A 16,013-nucleotide genomic window follows, 5' to 3' on the forward strand; every position below is an offset into this window, starting at 1 on the left:
TTAACTGGATAAGACTTCTCAGTATGCAAATAAGCAAAATATATATCTGGCTTGTAAAATAAGTAAAGTGTTCACATAGACTCAGAATTGTGAAATGTGACCTATAGCCAAACCCACCGCCCCATCACTGTGTATGACTTATTTTGAAAAAGACAGACTGTTCAAGTGCTCAACTAATTTTCAATGGCAAAAGAGAGAAAGAAGTTCCCGCTTAGCTTTCAATGGGGTCAGCAGGTCCCGACATATGAATGAAGCCCATATCACACCACTCTTATTTCCTTGGCATTTTGAGCAGTTTACATCACCATCTGGGTCCCTTGAGAAAGAATTTCGAAACATGGTCCATGTCGGGACCTGCTGACCCCGTTGAAAGCTAAGCGGGAACTTCTTTCTCTCTTTTGCCATTGAAAATTAGTTGAGCACTTGAACAGTCTGTCTTTTTCAAAATAAGTCCTACACAGTGATGGGGTGGTAGGTTTGGCTATAGGTCACATTTCACAATTCTGAGTGTATGTGAACACTTTACTTATTTTACAAGCCAGATATATATTTTGCTTATTTGCATACTGAGAAGTCTTATCCAGTTATACAATAATTCTTTGACTTTTTTGCCCTTTAAGCTACGATTACACACACCCTCTACTACATTCAGTGTGCCATACAGCTTTTTGACATGGGATAAATACCAGGTGGCCTTTACAGTCTATGACCCAGAAATATCAACGAAGAGACAAGTTAATTGAATCATGTATTTGTAATGGGCCGACTGGATGGACCGTTCAGGTCTTTATCTGCCGTCATTTACTATGTTACCTGGCAGAAACCCAAAGAGTAGCAACATTCCAGAGCTGAGATTGTGATGTCATAATGCCTCATTCCACCAACGCTAAGAGCCATCCTCAGCAGTGATGTCACAATGGCTTGATTAGATGGCAACGTCAGCAGTTGGAACCTAAGATATAATACCAGGTGGTCTATGACCCAGAAATATTAAAGAAGAGACAAGTTAATTGACTCATGTATTTGTAATGGGCAGACTGGATGGACCGTTCAGGTCTTTATCTGCCGTCATTTACTATGTTACCTGGCAGAAACCCAAAGAGTAGCAACATTCCAGAGCTGAGATTGTGATGTCATAATGCCTCATTCCACCAACGCCTAAGAGCCAACCTCAGCAGTGATGTCACAATGGCTTAATTAGAAGGCAACTTCAGCATTTGGAACCTAAGATAATACCAGGTGGTCTATGACCCAGAAATATCAAAGAAGAGACAAGTTAATTGACTCATGTATTTGTAATGGGCAGACTGGATGAACCGTTCAGGTTTTTATCTGCCATCATTTACTATGTTACTATGTTAATTAGTTAATAATTCCTATCTAGGAAGATTTTACTGCTTAGGGAGTCAGGGCATAGGAATGGAATCATAATTGTTGGGGGGGGGGGGGGTCCCAAGAAGTCTCTGGAGTTCACAAAGGTTACTATCACCTTAGAGGTGGCACATGACATGTTATTATGGAAAAGCAAAAACCTTTCTGCTTACAGGCCTCCCACAGAGCCCGCCTTGGCATTTTCTCATTTATTGGGAGACCTCGTTATTGCACCTATAGATCTTAGCAGATTGCTTGCGCTGGTGGACTTCAGCTTCTCATTCATGGGTGTTTTGGAATCATGGGGTTATGTTCAAACTGGAATTGCTCCAAAAATAAAGAACAAGTATCAGGCAGAACCAGTCTATGGGTTCTGAGAGTGATAACTGCAAGTAGAGTACACCTGTGCAAAGTTAACACACTTTCAAAAACAAAGTGAACAGTGCATATATTAATGATGTGGGTAACCTCAGTGTGGAGGGTCAGCGAAGGGAGAATTTCTCCAGTCTACAAGTGTATTCGCTCCACAGCTCCTCAGTATCTCTTCTCTCTCATCTCTCTCCCACCCCCCCCTTCCCCACTCCACTCCACTCATTGGATAAGTCTCTCTTATCTGTACCCTTCTCCTCTATGGCCAACTCCAGACTCCATCCCTTCTACTTTACTGCACCTTATGCCTGGAACAAACTGCCTGACTTGGTATATCAAGCTCCATCTCTGGCGGTCTTCAAATCCAGACTCACAGGCCACTTCTTTGAAGATGCTTTTAATTCCAAACTCTAACCCACCTTCTACACACCAATATCTGTCCTGTCATTCCCTCTGTAATACCCCCACCTAAGCAATGTGTATAGATGCACCTTCTTGTCCAGTTTGTCTGTCTTAATTAGATTGTAAGCTCTTTTGAGCAGGGACTGTCTCTTCTATGTTTTGATCTACAGCGCTGCGTCTGTCTAGTAGCACTATATAAACGGTTAGTTGCAGTAGTTTATTTTGATAGTAAACTGGAACCATTACAATACACTAGGCAATGTTCAAGTTCTTCTTTATTTGATATTCTGCTGGTTCACAAATTATCTATAACAAGAGACACACAGTGATGAAAAGAACGACAACTGAAAATAGAAAAGCAGATAGATCAGAAAAATCCATCTATCTGCAAGGAAGCAACAAAGACTCAGTGCGCCAAACCCAGGCCCCAAAAGGTCAAGGGTAGATTGCCCAAGAATTCAAGAAGTGGACTCAAGTACTTGCTTGAATAGGTTGGCTCTAAATTCCCAGGGAGATTGCAACATTACACGTAGGCTGAGTGCTAGAGAGCTTCTCCCATTTGTTTGCTCTGTGTTCAAATTTCTGAATAAAATATATTCCACAGGATTCTTTGAGTTGAAATAGCAGACATAGAAACTCTTGTGTGAGCTCATAAGTAAAGGAGGTGGAATTCCTGACGCTTTAGCTAAGTATTGGGCTGTCTTGGCCTTTTACCGGCTTTCAGTAACGGACATGAAATGATCCGGTTAAGAGAATTGTTTCTCTGGCCTGGGTGAGCTCTTTAACCTTACGAAGAATCCCACCCCATCCTGTCATCCTTGCAGATTATTTCTCCATTGGCCACTCCGTAGAACTGATGCTGAATGAGAGTCAGAGGATCCCTGTTGGCTTGTCTTTTCTTGGCCCTGGCTCTATTGAAATTAGTCATTGAACACCACTGCGTTGCTTCTGGATCCTTGTCCTAAAACTGGATAAAGACTGTTAGGAACGTGGTGGACTTTTCAGCTGACAAACTAATAAGAACATAAGAATAGCATTACTGGGTCTGGGTCACACCAAAGGTCCCTCTAGCCCGGCATCACGTCTTCACAGTAGCCAAGATCAAAAATCCCTGCCAAAACCCAGAGAGTAGCAACATTCCATACAGAATCCCAAAGAATAGCAAGATTCCGGAATCCCAGAGAGTAACAAGATTCTAGAATTCCAAAGAGTAGAAACATTCCATGCCAACAATCCAGGGCAAGCAGTGGCTTCCCCCATGTCTTTCTAACAGACTAGGGACTTTTCCTCCAGGAACTTGTCCAAACCTTTCTTAAAACCAGCTACGCTATCCGCTCTTACCACATCCTCTGGCAACACGTTCCAGAGCTTAACAATTCTCTGAATGAAAAAAATTTCCTCCAATTGGTTGTAAAAGTATTTCCCTGTAACTTCATCGAGTGTCATTTTTGATGGAGTGAAAAATCGATCCACTTGTACCCGTTCTACTACACTCAATCCTCTCTTTTCCAAGCTGAAGAACCTTAATAACCTCTTTAGTCTTTCCTCATACAAGAGGAGTTCCATCCCCTTTATCTTCATGTCCTTGACCAGAGGATGTTCCCAGCAGTGCTAAAATAGGCTGACGGTCCCATAACTAGATATCTTTCCATCAGGCTCCTATCGACTCATTTCCAGGATGTTTTCTTAGATAACCTGGTTCTCTGTCAATTGCAAAAATTTTATGCTTCCTGTGTCTTCCTGGATGAGGAGCAGCATGGGGTCTGTTCTGCCCTACGGCGGTCAGCGTCTGCCTCATAGTTATTTTTTATATTATGGCCCTACAATATGTTTAAGGCCGTTCTTACTCCTTTGGATGTCCAGGACAGCAGTTACTTCCTGTTGTTGTGTATGACAAATGCATTGTGGGTAATGTAGTCCAGCATGCGACTGCAGCCATTCGTGCTCAGTGTGGAATCTTTATTCTTAGTGGCTTTTTCTCTGCCCAGGCCTCCTCCTTTCCCTCAGCTGAGCCTGACTCTCTCATCTCCCACTGTCATTTCCTGATTGTCTTTACAATCTGTGCCCTAACGAATGAGCCAGGATGTGACCTCTCCTTCCAATTAATGGCAGCCTTCAGTGACCTCTTCTGCAACTTGGTCTCAGGCTCTGTACCTGCTGGTCCCTTTCTCTTGCCCTCTGGCTTTGTGGGCAGCCCTGTAAGAGAAAACGGAAGAAGCCAGATTACTATAGATCCCTACAGAGAAACTCCATACTAGCGGAATAGCAGAAAACACCTAGACTTTCACCAAGTACACAATATATTACCACAAAGTGAAAATAGAACTATAAAGGCAAAAATTACACTGAAACCCCCAAGAAGCCACACTCTGCATTCAGTGCAGTTACCTAAAATGGAAACGGTGATGCAAGTTACCTTACATTCCACCCAGGAAAACAATTGAGGTATTATCGAGGACAATATGCTGAAAAAATGCAAACCTTGTTAGGACTTAGTAGGGAAGGAACAGAAAATATAACAAGAACTACTGTAATACTTTTGTATCACTCCATGGAGAGCAAAACTAGCAGATCAGCAGAAAAAAGCAAGAGAAATAATCAAGGAGCAATGTCAGTCCCAGTGATAAGGTGTGGGAAGTGCTGTTCCATCTATCTGGTATTTCTATATCTATGTTTTGACCCCTAACGTAGGCATTAACAGAAACACGGGCCTTGTCAGATCTTGAATAAATGGGCTTCCTCAGCTGCGACCACTCTTCGCTTAATGGTGAGACCACATCTTGAGTATCGTGTGCAATTCTGGTCCCTGTATCTCCAAAAAGATACAGCAGAATTAGAGAAGGTTCACAAAAGGGCAACCAAAATGATTAAGGGGATGGAAGAAGTGTCCTATGTTTAGGGTTTTCAATTTGGCTGAAGAGGATATAATAGAGGCCTGTTAACCGGCTTTCAGGGCTTTATTCTCCTAATCTGTCCCCATGATATTCATTTCCTGTGCTTGGATCGCTTCATTCGTGGACTAAATAATTAACAATGATTTCTTATATATTTTTTTCTCTTACTATCAAAGGGCAGGTATATTTTTATTTCTGATCTATATTCAAGTAGATTTACTTGTTTAAGTATGAAAAATTTGAAAAATATAATAACAAAAAATAGAGGCCTTCAACACTATCCCTTGTTTTACTATGGTAAGCCACGGTAGGGTAGAGGTTTCTACCGTGGCCTGGAACGCTAAATGCTCTGATGCTTCTGTCATGTAAAATCTTCAGGCAGCTGGCGGCACAATGAAGTGAGCCTCCTGCCTCAGAAGTGTTCTTTCTGCAGGTTCCTGTCTATGTGGGAAGAGGAAGTGCTGCAGGAAGAACACTTCCAGGGTAGGCCAACAGCAGAAGGCTCACTTCATTGCGCCGCTGGCTGCCCAAAGAATTTAAATTACAGCAATGGGGAGGTGGTAGTTGGGGGAACTGGGAACTGGTTGGGATAGGTTGTACCACAGGATCCAGCTGAGGGGGGGGGGGGCTGGGGTTGGGAATGAGGGAAGGACAGATGCTGCACGGGCTGTTGGGGGGGAACAGGGGAGGGGTTGAGAAAGCAAGAAGGGCACATATTGCATGGACTGTGGGTTAGGAAGGGAGGGAAAGAAAGATGCTGCCGGTGTGTGAGGGAAGAGAAAAAGAAAATTGTTGAACATAGATGTGGGAGGGAAAGAGAGATGGTATAGATGGGGAAAGGAAGAAAGAGGGAGAATTGTTGGACATGATAGTGGTGGAGAGGAGGGAGGGAGGGAGGAGAGAGATGTCAGACCATTGCAATGGGAAGAAGAGAGAGATGCCAGACTACAGAATAGAAGGGAAGGAGAGGAGATGCCAGACTGCAAGAAGGAAAGGAGAGGAGAGAGATGCCACACCACAGAAAAGAGAGGAGAGAAGGAGAGAGATGTCAGATCATGGGAAGAGGGAGGGAAGGAGAGAGATATGCCAGACCATGGGAGAGGAGAAAGATGCCAGACTATAGGAAAGGAGAAGGGGAAGATAGAGATGTCTGACCACGGGAGAGGGAGAGAGAGGGATGAGATGGTGCACAGGGATGGAGGGGAAGGGGAGACAGAGGGAGAAGATGGTGCACAGCAATGGGTGTGGCAGGGACGAGATAAGAAGAAATGCTTCATATGGATAGATAGGAATAGGGGAGAAGAAAGAGGGAGAAGATGGTACACATAGATATATGGGAAGGGAAGACATGGAAAAGTAGATAGATTTTGAGAAGAAAGCAGAAAAATGGAAGAAAGTCGAATATTAAAAGTTAATGCTAAAGATGGATGTATGGCAGAAAGTGAAGGAAAGAAAACCAACAAATGGATAAAAAGGCCCTGGATACACAGTTAAGAGCACAGACAGAAGGAAGTGAAGCCAGAGACCAGGAAAAGATGGTTCGAAAAAGAAAATCACCAGACAACAAAGGTGGGGGAATATGATTTTATTTTCAGTTTAGTGATTGAAATGTGTCAGTTTTGAGAATTTATATCTACTGCCTATATTTGGCATTTCTCTCTTTCTCTGGGGTTATGCTGCATTCAGAGTCTAGAATTTATCCGAGTGGCTATACAAATAGCCGGACCAACTTCATCCACTCAATATAATAAACCCCGGCTAAATATCACATCCCCATATTAATAACAGGATGGTTATGAAAGAATATTTTGATACTCAATCCTCAGAGGGAAATTGTACCCGTTGGCTCAAGTGTATGAATACACTGAACCCACTCTTCACGGGATCTCATGGGATCAAAATATATCATATTATGCAAAATATTTATTAAGTTTATTATTAAGTTTTTCTATATTCAATATGAACTTGTACTTAACTTATAAAGTTCTTTCTTTCTTTTTTTTGAACTTATTTAAAATAGGAGCGCCTCCACCAACATGACCATGTTTCATGTACTTTCCTCAGGGTCGAGGCTCCCTTATTAATTATCTGCAAAACATTAAACATAGCGTGAGTATCAAACCTTTTACCCAATCCCACTATAATAAATTAATAATCCAAAAATTCATATGACTAACCACGTTTCACCCCATAACTTAAAAGCCCACGATTCTAGCTTACTTTCTTGTGAGATTCGCTCCTCTCGATGTGGAATCATTCATTCTTTGAGGGCGTCTGTCGTCATTTCCGCTTCTTTTAAAACCCAGGCAAGGACACACCCCCCCCCGGGAATTGAAAAAACACAGACCCAAAACCAGTACTGAATATAAATAATTATGTGTTTAGTGGAATTTATGTAATTTATATGATGGACATCCAGTCGATTTCTTCATTTAACCCACTAGGGGACAAAGCTTCCAACTGATAAATCCATTTTTGCTCTTTTATGTTGAGCGCTTTTTTATATAGGCATAGAGGTACCTTCAAGAGAGTTTACTAACTGCAACACCACTAATGTTATTTACGTTATTCAATGTCCTTGTGACAAGATTTATGTTGGTAGAACGCAACGTTCTATCAAGATACGTATGAATGAGCACAAGTCCAGGGTACATACATTAACAGATACTGCACCAATTGTTAATCATTGGATCCAGGCGAATCATACCTGGGTTGATATAAAATGGCGAATTATTGATTGTGTAAAAATCGGGAAGGAGGGTGGGAATTATAAAAAAGCGCTCAACATAAAAGAGCAAAAATGGATTTATCAGTTGGAAGCTTTGTCCCCTAGTGGGTTAAATGAAGAAATCGACTGGATGTCCATCATATAAATTACATAAATTCCACTAAACACATAATTATTTATATTCAGTACTGGTTTTGGGTCTGTGTTTTTTCAATTCCCGGGGGGGGGTGTGTCCTTGCCTGGGTTTTAAAAGAAGCGGAAATGACGACAGACGCCCTCAAAGAATGAATGATTCCACATCGAGAGGAGCGAATCTCACAAGAAAGTAAGCTAGAATCGTGGGCTTTTAAGTTATGGGGTGAAACGTGGTTAGTCATATGAATTTTTGGATTATTAATTTATTATAGTGGGATTGGGTAAAAGGTTTGATACTCACGCTATGTTTAATGTTTTGCAGATAATTAATAAGGGAGCCTCGACCCTGAGGAAAGTACATGAAACATGGTCATGTTGGTGGAGGCGCTCCTATTTTAAATAAGTTCAAAAAAAAGAAAGAAAGAACTTTATAAGTTAAGTACAAGTTCATATTGAATATAGAAAAACTTAATAATAAACTTAATAAATATTTTGCATAATATGATATATTTTGATCCCATGAGATCCCGTGAAGAGTGGGTTCAGTGTATTCATACACTTGAGCCAACGGGTACAATTTCCCTCTGAGGATTGAGTATCAAAATATTCTTTCATAACCATCCTGTTATTAATATGGGGATGTGATATTTAGCCGGGGTTTATTATATTGAGTGCATTCAGAGTCTGGCATTTTAGGGTTTCATTTGTGTATATTAGGACTTTTAGTTTTTGGTCCTGTATTTGCTTAGGGGTTATCTGTTTTCTGGTAGGAATGAATGTTGAGAAGCACACAGTGTGCTTTGCGTAGTTTAATTTTGTGGTTAACCATTATGGCCCCCTTTTACTAAACCACGCTAGCAGTTTTTAATGCAGGGAGCTGCGCTGAATGCCTTGCGCTGCTCCCGATGCTCATAGGAACCCTGTGAGCGTCGGGAAAGGCGCAGGGCATTCAGCGTAGCTCCCTTCGCTATAAACTGCTAGCACAGTTTAATAAAATGGGGCTCCTTTTACTAAGGTGCGCTAGCGTTTTTAGCATGCGCTGAAGATTAGTGCGTACATGAAAAATACCAACGCAAGCTCTATGGAGACGTTAGTGTGTAGCACATACGGCAGTGTAGCGTGCGTTAAGACTGCTAGTGCACCTTTGTAAAAGGAGCTCTATGTGTTGTTAATAAGATAGAACTTAACGGTATTGCGGTATATAAACTGTTAATATTATTATTATATTGTGTGTATATATGAAAAATGAATGGAAAAAAAATGATATTTTAATTACTACTATTATGGGGGTGGGATCTGAGGCGGAGCTTTCGGGGCCCTCCAAACAAAAAAGCGTTCCACTAACTCTGCTCCCCCTAACACACCCTCTCCAAAAAAGAAATTTAAAAAATACCACACGTTAGCATATGCAAAAAGGAAAATTACCATAGACTTGAAAAGGTTACACAAGATGCTAATAGGGCTGTTTAAGGCTTAGCACACCTTAGTCATTTTTTTGCATGTTTATAGTTAAAATCTAAAGTCAGAAGCCCTAAGTATGTCTTATTCAGTAATGTGGAAATGAATGCTATGTGGAGACAGGCTAGATATTAATCTCATCTAATCTTTGGTTCATCTCCCAGTGGAGCTCGACTCGGTTCACATATGATTAAGACTAGAGTACATAGCAGAAAACAAGAGAAGGAAGAACTAATTAAAAACTAAAATACATAAGAAAAATAACTATAACATTATCATTTCGTTGAGGCCGTAGCTAAATGATTAAAAAATTGCGAGAACAACAAAGTTTTCAGGAATTTATGAAATAATTGCAGCTGGCCTAAAAGCCTGATGGAGTCAGGGAGTTCATTCCAGATCTCTACAAAAGATGGACTGAGCTTCCCACCAGATTTAATTCCCTTAAAGGAAGGGAAGGCTAACTTATATCTTTGTGTGTTTCTCAAATGGCAAAGTCTAAGGGGACGAAAGGATCAAATAAAGATATGAACTAACCCAAAACAAACCCATCTGAAACAATTGTTCCCCTGAAGGATCATTTTCCAGGGTCATAGCACTGTGTCAGTGGTCTTAGGTTCAGAATACTAAAAAAGAGAATTTCCAAATGACCAGACACTTAAGCACAAAAATAAAAGACTCAACAGAGACCTAAGCTTTTCTCTCTCATTACATAATACAACACAACACAAATGAAACTTATATTCTGCAAGTTACCAGAGATTACAAAGATAGAAACTAGACATTGCTAGGATAAACAGCTAAGTGTTTCTCAGATAAGGTTTTAATTTGTTATTGTGTAATAAGATTGTACAATATCATATAATTATCTAGATATTTAATTTCCAAGGCCAGGGCATTCCGTTAAAGCTTCCTTGTTGTAGGGTTTTCAGATGAGAAGGAAAGATTAATAGCTAGCTTAAGAGCAAAAAAGTTTCATTTAAAAACTATTCTTCCAGCGATCGGTGGCTGGTGTAATTTACAAAGCAACAGGGTCTTTTCTTGTTTTTTTCAAACTTTCCAGAGTGGGTTTGCAATTTAAGTATATTTTTCCTAGGACAACCCCAAAGAAAGTCAGTTGCAGTTATCAAGGTGTCTTCAAGTTTCAAGTTCAAGTTTATTTAAATTTGATAAATCGCTTATTACATACTAAGCGAGTAACATTGAAAATATATGGTATACAACATTAAAATGTTTGGTATACAACATTAAAAGAGGGGTAAACAACAGACTGACAATACAGACGAACTAGAATACATTAGGGGAAGGACAAAGGAGGGCAAAAGTTACAAAATACTGTTTTCATAATGAAAAGAGAGAGAGTGTCTAGTAAGGGAAAAAACATTGGGATTGGGATAAAATGGGTAAAAAGAGTTATTTTAGAGATTAAAAGAAGCTTTAAAAAGAAAAGTTTTTAAATTAGTTTTAAATAAATTAAGATCTTTGATTTCTCTGATGTATAAGGGAAGAGTATTCCAGGTAAGGGGGGCCATAACTGAAAAAAATGTCGTGATGTCTGGTTCCTATAATTTTTAGGGAAGGAACCATTAGCAACCCCTGTGCAGTAGACCGCAGGGAACGGGTCGAGTTATATGGAACAAGTAACCGGTCTATGAATTGTGGTTCATTAGTGGATAATGTTTTAAATGCTAATAGTGCTATTTTGTATGTTATTCGTTGGTTAATGGGGAGCCAGTGTGAATCTATTAAAAAAGGTGTTACATGATCGTATTTTTTTCCATTGTGGATAATTTTAATTGCAGTATTTTGGATTATTTGTAAGCGTTTTTTTTTCCTTTTGGGTGATATTTAACAGAAGTGAATTACAGTAATCTAGTTTTGATATGACGAGGGAATGAATTAGAATGTTTAAGGATTGCGGTTCTAAGAACTTAGACATTGAACGAATTAAACGCAAACGATAAAAGCAACATTTGACTACATTGCTGATGTGCTCTTGATAAGAGAATTTGTCATCGATGATAACTCCTAATAACTTTAATGATGTTACTAACTCAATAGATATATTGTCTATTAAGAAAGGAGCTGATAGTTTTAATCCCTGTTTCGTTGGGAAGAGTAAGGCCTTAGTTTTCGTTATATTTAGAGCTAATTTATTTTTTGTGAGCCAATTTTTTATTTTTTCTAATTTTTGATTGATTAGAAATATTTCGTTAGGATTTTCGGGGTTAAATGGGTGGGTCAGTTGAATATCATCTGCGTAAGCGTAAGTGGTGAAACCTATAGATTGACTAAGACTAAGTAAAGGTGAAAGAAAGATATTGAACAGCAACGGAGACAGAATTGAACCTTGGGGGATTCCATAGTTGTGTGAAAATGGTTTAGAATTTGCGTTATTAAAGTATACTGTAGAAGATCGGTTAGATAGGAAAGAAGTGAACCACTGTAATGATAAATCGCAGACGCGTATAGTTTGAAGTCTGTCTAAGAGAAGAGAATGATCAATGGTATCGAATGCTGCCGAGAGGTCAAGGGAGAAGAGAATGACCGAGTTATGATGGTCTAGATCAGTGTTTTTCAACCGCTGTTCCGCGGCACACTAGTGTGCCGCGAGATGTTGCCTGGTGTGCCGCAGGGCCGCCATCAGGGCAGTACTACCAGTCCTGCATTCAGGGGCCCGGAGCTGACAGGGGGCCCGAGGCAGGGGCGCCAGTAGCTCGCCAAGGCAAAGTGAGTCGATCACCCAGGACTCACTTTGTCTTGGCGATCTAATCTATCGAGCCGATAAGTCTTCTTTTCCCCGACGTCAATTCTGCAGTCGGAGAGGAAGTTCGGGCCAGCCAATCGCTGCCTGGCTGGGCGGAACTTCCTCTCCGATTGCAGAATTGACGTCAGGGAGAGCATGCGTCGGCGTCGGTTTTGGGGCCTGTTATCCATTGGTGGGTCCTGTTCCCCGATGGCAGTGGCAGTGGCTTGGGGAACGGCAGGGAGAAAGAAAGAAAGGGGGCAGGCAGGGAAACAGAAGGAAAGAAGAGAAACAGAACAAAAGAAAGAAAGGTCAGGGAGAGAGGAAGAAAAAGTTGGGGGAGGGAATGAGGTATGGAGGAGAGAAAGCATACAGGCTGATAGAAGGGAAGAAAGATTGGATGCACAGTCAGAAGAAGAAAGTGCAACCAGAAATCACCAGACAAGGTAGGAAAAATGATTTTATTTTAAATTTAGCAAAGTGGAGGCAGTATTACCACAGTTTTCAAAGGAATTTGCCCAAATAACTTAATAGTTAACTGGGTAAATTCCCAGAGATGAAAACTTCCCTTCACTTACTATGCACAGTTCTGAATTTATATCTGCTGTCTATATTTTACAATATGGTCACCTTTTACTAAACCGCAATAGTGGTTTTTAGCGCAGGGAGCCTATGAGCGTCAAGAGCAGCGCTGGGCATTCAGCGCAGCTCCCTGCGCTAAAAACTGCTATTGTGGTTTAATAAAAAGGATGGAGGGTATATTTGTCTATTTTTGTATGCTATAAAAACCAAATACAGAGAGAGACTGAGAGCTGTTGACGAAGAGCTACGTGTGTGTCTTTCTTCGATTCCAGCCAGAATATCAGCTTTGTGTTCAGCCAAACAGGCCCAGGTTTCGCACTGAATAAAGTATTTTATAATTTTTCACTATTCTGTTTACTTAATATTTCATAATAAAGTAATTATAAAATACTTTCTTTGTGTTTATTTGATTCCTATTCAAGAGAATTACTTTATATATAGTCAATATAGGCACAGAGTTAAATTTTTTAACATTTTCTAATGGTGGTGTGCCTCGTGATTTTTTTCATGAAACAAGTGTGCCTTTGCCCAAAAAAGATTGAAAAACACTGATCTAGATTATAGATAATGTTTGTGGTAAGGCCTATTAATGAATGTTCGGTATTGTGATTTTTCTTGAAACCGGATTGATTAGGATGCAATACGTTTGTAGATTCAACAAAGTCCGACAGCTGGTTAAATATCACCTTTTCGGTGATTTTCGCTAGAAAAGGGATGTTAGCAATAGGGCGGTAATTCGCGGGGTCTTCTAGACTAATTTTATGGTCCTTTATTATAGGAAGTATTGTAGCTGTTTTCCATGGTTTGGGTAAAGTCCCAGTATTAAGACTTTTTTTTATAAAGGAAAGTATAAAAGGTCCGAAACAGGAGAAATATTTCTTTAAAATTACAGGAGGAATGATCTCGGAAGGAGAGCTTTTTAAATTTATCTTTTGAATGATTTGTTTAATATCTGTCAATGTAGGAATGTTGAAATTGGAACATTTGGCACAAGGGAGTTTATAGTTATTAGGGGTTTCAGGGGGGTCGATGACTGGGTTAGAATCAAATTTCTTTCGTATATTTTTAATTTTGTCGCAAAAGGCGTCGGCCAAGTCTTGGGCTGAAAGGGCTGAGCTTTTAATTTCTCTTTGTGAATTGGGATTAAAAGATTTTATAATAGAAAATAATATGGAAGGGTTTTTGGCTGTTTTAATTTTATTGGAATAATAAGTTCTTTTTGCTTCGTTGATTTTAGTTTTGTAGAAAAGTGATTGTTCTTTATATGATTTCAAGTTTTTGATTGTTTTATTTTTATGCCATTTTCTTTCGATAGATCTGAGTTGTCTTTTAATCAGTGAGAGTTCTGGCGAGTACCAGGGGTTTTGGACTTTTCGATTAGGAATGGTTTTATTGATAAGAGGTACTTCTTTGTCCAATAAGAGTTGAATTGTTGCATTCCAGGTGATAAGTTGATCTTCAAGGGAGTCTATCTCTAAGATTGGGGGTCTTGAGTGGAAGAAAGAAGAGACAGAAGAAAGCTCTAATTTAGTGTAGTCTCGGTAAGTAATTTTCTTGGGTGAGGGAGCGATTGCTTGTTTCTTTTTTAAAAGTAAGCTGAATGAGATGAGATGGTGGTCAGACCAGGGGACTGGTGTGTTCTGAATATTGGAGTATAAGAGATGATCGCTTTTTGGAATAAGGATCATGTCCAGAATGTGTCCCGCCGAATGTGTGAAGTCCTGAATGAGAGGTAATAAGTTTATGATAGAAGCTTCAATTAACATTTGGAATTAATTTTGATAGAAATATCAGTCAGACTCTTCCGAGCTGTCTTAAGTTCCAGAACACCTTTTTAATTAAGACATTAACTTGACTTTCCATCGTAAAAGATGTCCTTCTTGAAACAGACCAGAACCTCACCAACCTCCACGATAACATAACATCCTGCATAATGAGACTCCACTCCTGGTCCCTCTCGGTACAGATGAAACTAAATGAATCAAAAACAAAATTACTCTGGCTCGGCCCAAAGTTAGAACACCTGCCACCCTCTTCGCACTGCCCTCAGGCACTGCCTTATACCTTGAGTTCTCAAGCAAGGTCCTTGGCGTCATTATTGATTCCTCTCTCTCCCTCAATGACCACCTCAACTCCTTGACAAAATCATGCTTTTTCAGCCTCCACATGCTAAGGAAAGCAAGACCCTGCTTCCGCCAAAAACATTTCGCTGTCCTTGTCCAATCCATCATCCTCTCCAAACTTGACTATTGTAATGCCATTTACCTATGCTTAACAAAAAAAAAGCCTCCAAAGACTCCAGCTTATTCAGAACACGGCAGCCAAGCTGATTTTTGCAAAACGTAAATCTGACCACGTCTCCCCACTCCTGGCCAATCTTCATTGGCTCCCAGTGATTTCCAGAGTCCAATTCAAATGCTCTTGCCTGGCTTTTAAAATTATTCACGGCATCCTTCCTTCCCTAATCCCACTTTCTTTCAACTCCTCGTGCCTTGACTCCACCAGGATCGCCCATAAATTAAAACTATCCTTCCCCTCCCTACATGGCATTCTCCACGCAGATAAACTGGGAAAATCACTTCTATTCAAAATCACAGGTCTCTGGAATGGCCTTACCATCCCGCTGCGGAACCTGAGCTCCCTCCATTTATTCCGCAAGCAACTAAAAACCTGGCTCTTCTCTTACATGTAATTTCTTTTTTCCCTTACTTTTCCACTCAACTTATAAACTTATGTAAACCTTTTCCTACCCTTTCTCATTTTTAAGTTCTTGTAAACCGTGCCGAGCTCTACTTCCGTGGAGATGATGCGGTATATAAACTTAAGGTTTAGTTTAGTTTAGAGATGAATTCCTAACACTTTCAAAGAGGCCTCAAGGGCTAAATGAAGATCACCGATTTTTATCCCTTTGCTTAACCAAGTAGGTAGGGCTGCTCCTATCCAGAGAAGTTATGCCAAAAAAAAAATCAAGGCATACAGTATATGGAATGAACCCAATACAAAGCCATTAGTTGATGTTTTTTTTAACTTACTAGCTGATGGCCCGGCGTTGCACGGGTATTTAATTATAGCAATAACACTGTAAATGGATTCAAATAAAGATACTTTATAGTGGTGAATGAAATTATTTTTTTACAGCTTTATAAAAAGTACAATATTCAAATTATAATGTGAAATATTTGACAAAATGAATACAATACAACTAACACAAAACTTGATTATAAACAACATTTTTAGTTTCACCTCCAGGAGCAAGAACATATAAATTCTTGGGTGAACCCACCCTTGATCAAGCAACATAGAGTTGTCCATGGGAAAAACAGGGGGATCT

At 39.9% G+C, this 16,013-nt stretch overlaps 1 protein-coding gene across 2 annotated transcripts in view; it reads right to left on the reverse strand.

Annotated features, from left to right (window-relative positions):
• The window catches only part of CDH15 (cadherin 15), an 85,247-nt gene that overhangs the window by 48,091 nt on the left and 21,143 nt on the right, over positions 1-16,013 (reverse strand). The window lies entirely within an intron of this gene.

Source organism: Geotrypetes seraphini, chromosome 4 (assembly GCF_902459505.1).
Source record: "Geotrypetes seraphini chromosome 4, aGeoSer1.1, whole genome shotgun sequence".
NCBI lineage: Eukaryota > Metazoa > Chordata > Amphibia > Gymnophiona > Dermophiidae > Geotrypetes > Geotrypetes seraphini.